Consider the following 5764-nt stretch of genomic DNA (forward strand, 5'->3'; position numbering starts at 1 on the left):
TTGAATTGGAAGAAAATAGAAGGAATAAGAGTAGATCTACAACAAAATATAAGAGCAACATAAAGGAAATTACAACAAAGGAATAGAAGAAGATGATTGCAACAACAAAGAATTGAGAAGCAAAAGTAGAAGAAAACATGAATCAAAACCTAGATCTAAGAACTAAACCTAATCCTAATTCCTAATCCTAGAGAGAAGTGAGAGCTTCTCTCTCTAAAACTAAAACTAAACTATCCTAATGTGTGTGAATGAGTAAAAATGAATGAATGATCCTTTCCCCCTTCAATCTTTGGTCCTTAAATGCATTTTGGCACCAAAGTTAGTTGAAATTGGGCCCCACAGCTCTTAGAAATCGCTGGGCACGTTTTGTATTTAAAAAATCACGTGCGCCCATTGGCGCGTACGCGTACAGTGCGCTTGCACGCCCCTTGAGATTTTCGCAATCCACGTGTGCGCGTACAGTGCGCGCGCGTGGATGCACATTTCCAATTCTTTGGCTTTTCCATGATTTCTCCACTTTGTATGCTTTCTTATTCACTCTTTTGATCCAGTCCTAGCCTTTTCAACCTGAAATCACTTAACAAACAAATCAAGGCATCTAGTGGAATCAAAGGTGAATCAAATTTAGCTAATTAAGGATCTAGAAAGCATGTTTTCACACTTAAGCACAAATTGGGAAACAATCATGAAACGATGCTATTTCATTGAATAAATATGGGTAGAAGGTGATAAAATCCCCTAAATGAAGCACAAGATAAACCCTACAAATGGGGTTTATCAAGCTCCCCACACTTAAACCAAGCATGTCCTCATGCTTAAACTAAGAATGAAGTAAGGGGTATGACATTTATTCAATGGAACTAAACTATATGTAACTATCTAAATGAATGCAATTGCTTGGTCAAAATAAGTCAATTCACAAGAAGCATATATGCACAAGGGCTAAGGACTAGCAAGTCTAATCCACAATTGAATTGAGTTATTAAATATTTTAACAAACTTGCATGAAGAATGATGATCATAGGTGAAAACATGTAATTGAGCATCAAACCCTAACCGGATGTGTTTGCACTCTATTCGCTCAAGTGTTTAGGGTTGATTCTCTCAATTCCCCCCTAATCATGCATTCCAAGATTTGTTTTTTATCTAACAATCAACATTTATTTCATGCGTGCATACACCTATCATGAGGTCTTTTCATTGGTTGTAATGGGGCTAGGGTCAAGGTAGGATGCATATTTGGTCAAGTGAGCTTGAAATTTGAATCTTTGATAAGCTTAGACTTCCCACCTAACCTATGACATCCTATACAACTTCAAAACTAACCTAACTACCCATTTTTCTCACTTTTTCACATACTCATGCATTTTCTTTTCATTTTACGACACATATGCATTGATCCTTATTGAGCTTTGCTTTGGGGCATTTTGTCCCCTTTTTATTTCTTCTCTTTTTCTTTTTTTTTTCTTTCTTTTTCTATTCCATATTTTTTTTCTTTTTCTTTTGTCTTTCTCATTTTTTTCCTTTCTTTCAAACTATATACAAGAACATCAATGCATAAGGTCTATACATTTAATCAATACATGAGCATGTACCCAATTTCTAATATTTACAACAAAATTACAAAACTGCCCTTTTACTCACCCAATGTCCCAAGTTTCCCACACTTGAATGATACTCACACTCACTAGCCTAAGCTAATCAAAGATCCAAATAAAGGACATTTATTATTTTTCGCTTTAAGGCTTGTAATGTGCTAAATTAAAGAACAAAGTGGGTTAATCGTAGGCTCAAATTGGCTAACAATGGAAGATAAAAGGTAAGGCTCTTTGGGTAAGTGAGCTAAATAAAATGATAGCCTAAATCATATAAATGCATGTCTACACAAAATAATGGACATAGAGAATCAAACAAATTAAAGATCACAATCATAGAAAGAGAATAATACACACAAGAAGAAAAATAAGTGGTTATATAATGTAACCACACCATTAGGCTCAAATCTCACTTGCTTGAGTTCTTAGCTCAAAACATGATCCACAATATATATATGATTCAAGCAAGTTATATGAAAAGTTTTCACTCAAATCAATTGGTGCCCTATAGATAGAAATCTTGAAAAATTCCATTATTTTGACTAAGCTTATTATGTATATATATGAAAAATTAAGAAAATACAACAAAATCCCTAAAAACCTAAAAAATAAAATGCAAAAGTGTTGGAATTAAAAATTTGTCACCCAAAATCGCCGACCGGTCGGACGACCTCCCCACACTTAAAAGTTTGCACCGTCCTCGGTGCATTCGAAGATGAGCAAGGGGTACGGCGACTTTCCGAGTTGCTACCTTCAGCTGGTAGATCAACCGTTTGCTGCGTGTTCTTTCTTTCACTTTCGTTATTGCTTGTGGTACATCAATCATGAAAAGTAGAAAATAACACCATAAGAGAAGAAAAGACAAAGCAAGGAAGCATACATTGTTGGAATGAGGTAATAATCACTAGAATTGAGTGAGTGAATTAGTGTGACATTAAGCACAAAAAGGAATGTGAGTCCTAAATTTGGCGCCTTTTAGAACACACATTATCATAAAAAGTGATGTCACAAAAGAAGCATGTACTTCACTTATCCTAGTGTGCTTGAGATGCTTTAAGTAAACTTGTGAGGTAAAACAAGCATTAAAGAAGCATGAAGGCATTCAAGCTATAAGCACATGGATGCATATGATCATGAAATATAATGCATTAAGGTAAATGCACAACATCCAATATCAAGAGTTTGCCTAATCAAAGAATAAGGTTCAAATCACATGGTGGCCAAATCATGCAATTCAAGAAGAGTTACAAGCTCGAAGGCAATTCTCATCACTTCGTATTCTTAAAAGGTAGGCATGAAAAAAAACTCAAAACCAAGTAGCAAAATATAACCTCAACAATAGGATCCAACAAAGATTATAAACATAATGATGTTAAGATAACATCCTTTTTTTTAATACTCAGCAGCAATTAATGGTAAACAAGAATAATAATCCAACACTTACAATGAAAAAGAGAAAATGAAATAAAAACTAACTAAAACTAACTAATAAACTAACTAACTAACTAATTAGTTAACTAAAATAAATGGCTATCAATGGTGTTTGGGAGTGTTGGATGAGGGGTACAAGAAGGGAAGAAGAAAGGAGAAGGAAAGAAATGGAAAGAGGAGAAGAAAAGAGATGTATTGAAGGAAGGACATCGGCGCGTACACGCACATGGCGTGCGCGCGGATGGTGGTGTAATGGACGCGACGCATACACGTACATGGCGCGTCTGCGTCGATGGCTTATTTCGAGAGTGACGCGTACGTGTCATGTGCGCGTACGCGCGAGTTAGTTTGTGCAAAAGGCACAGTGCACGCATGGCATTCGCACAACTCTTAGGTCAATGTATGGAGGAAAGATATTTTGCAATCCACGCGTACGCGCACATGGCGCATGCGCGTGGATGGTCGAAAACGCTTGATGCACGCGTACGCGTGCAGTGCGCGTACGCGTGGATGGTGCTATGTTTTTCAAAAATATTTTTCTATATTTTTGCACCAATCCAAGCATTCCAAACCTCCAAACAGCTACCAAAACATCATAAAACCTTATTTAACATACTAAACTACCAATTATACTCAACAAACAAACCAAAACATGAAATTAAACTATTTTTACCAATATATACAAAAGAGAAAAAGGAAAGATTTTACCATGGTGGGGTGTCTTCCACCTAGCACTTTTGTTTATTGTCCTTAAGTTGGACTTATGGGGGGCTCCTCTCAAGGTGGCTTGTGTTTGAATTCATCTTGGAACTCCCACCAATGCTTGGTTCTCCATTATGCCCCAAGATTTCTTATTTGTTGCACCAAGTTTTGATGGAGTTCTTCACAAGCTTGGGGCTCCCAAAGTTGATCATCTTCTTGTAATCCGGGATCCCACACTTTATTTTCACACCCGTCTTGAAGTTGACTCTCATTGATCCATGTGGGTGCCATATTTTTGGAATTCTCATTTAAGCAACCAAACAACATTCTAGACCCAAGCAATCTAGTTCTACACCAACCGTTGCAATTAAGCTTTGAACGTGTAGCCATCATGCACCTAGAATGATATTTCCAACCACTAGCCATCTCCCTTTTGCTCTTAAAGCCACAAATATATCTAAGTTGACTATCCGTCTCTAGCAAACCATAGTCAAGGGGAATAATAAAGCTTAAGTATAAGGAATTTACCTACTTGAATGAAAGAATGGATGGTGGTGGCTTGGGGAGAGGTATCTCCAATGTGCTTGTAAGCTCCACTCCCTTGTGTTCTTCTTTGACTACCTCCACCTCTTGACAACTATCTTCAATTTTAACCCTTTGTTCATCATTTTCATCTACCTCTTCTCCATCACTCAAATCATAAATGGGAGGTTGAGGGAAATCTACCTCCACATTGCTTTCTGGTGCACGAAATTGGAAATCATATTTCTTCACAAATTCGCACAACTAACCAGCAAGTGCACTGGGTCGTCCAAGTAATACCTTACGTGAGTAAGGGTCGATCCCACGGAGATTGTTGGCTTGAAGCAATCTATAGTCACCTTGTAACTCTTAGTTAGGAAAACAATAAAACAATTCACTTATCAAATTTGATTGCAAGGAATAAAAGGGCATAAATATAAATACTTATTGTGCAATGATGGAGAATATGTTGGAGTTTTGGAGATGCTTCGTCTTCTGAAATTCTGCTTTCCTCTGTCTTCTTTTTCACGCACGCGCATCCTCCTATGGCAAGCTGTGTGTTGGTGGATCACCGTTGTCAATGGCTACCATCCATCCTTCCAGTGAAAAGGGTCCAGGTGCGCTGTCACCGCACGGCTAATCATCTGCAGGTTCTCAATCGTACCGGAATAGGATTTACTATCCTTTTGCGTCTGTCACTACCCCCAGCACTCACGAGTTTGAAGCTCGTCACAGTCATTCAATCCCTGAATCCTATTCGAAATACCACAGACAAGGTTTAGACTTTCCGGATTCTCTTGAATGCTGCCATCAATCTAGCTTATACCACGAAGATTCTGATTAAGAGATCCAAGAGATATTCATTCATTCTACGGTGAACGGAAGTGGTTGTCAGGCACGCATTCATGGGGGAATGATGATGATTGTCACGTTCATCACATTCATGTTGAAGTGCGAATGGATATCTTAGATAGGAACACGCATGTTTGAATAGAAAACAGAAATACTTGCATTAATTCATCAGGACACAGCAGAGCTCCTCACCCCCAACAATGGGGTTTAGAGACTCATGCCATCAAAGAGTACAAAATTCAGATCTACAAATGTCATGAGATACAAAATAAGTCTCTAAAAGTTGTTTAAATACTAAACTAGTAACCTAGGTTTACAGAAAATGAGTAAACTATGATAGATAGTGCAGAAATTCACTTCTGGGGCCCACTTGGTGTGTGCTGGGGCTGAGACTAAAGCCTCTCACGTGCCTGGGCTGTTTTGGGCATTCAACCCCAGGCTGTAACCTGCTTTTGGCGCTGAACTCCAACTTGTAACGTGTTTCTGGCGCTGGACGCCAGACTGCAACATGAAACTGGCGTTGAACGCCAGTTTACGTCGCCTATCCTTGAACAAAGTATGGACTATTATATATTGCTGGAAAGCCCTGGATGTCTACTTTCCAACGCAATTAGAAGCGCGTCAATTGGACTTCTGTAGCTCCATAAATTTTATTCCGAGTG

This window comes from Arachis ipaensis, chromosome B01, assembly GCF_000816755.2.
Source record: "Arachis ipaensis cultivar K30076 chromosome B01, Araip1.1, whole genome shotgun sequence".
In the NCBI taxonomy this organism is placed as follows: Eukaryota; Viridiplantae; Streptophyta; class Magnoliopsida; order Fabales; family Fabaceae; genus Arachis; species Arachis ipaensis.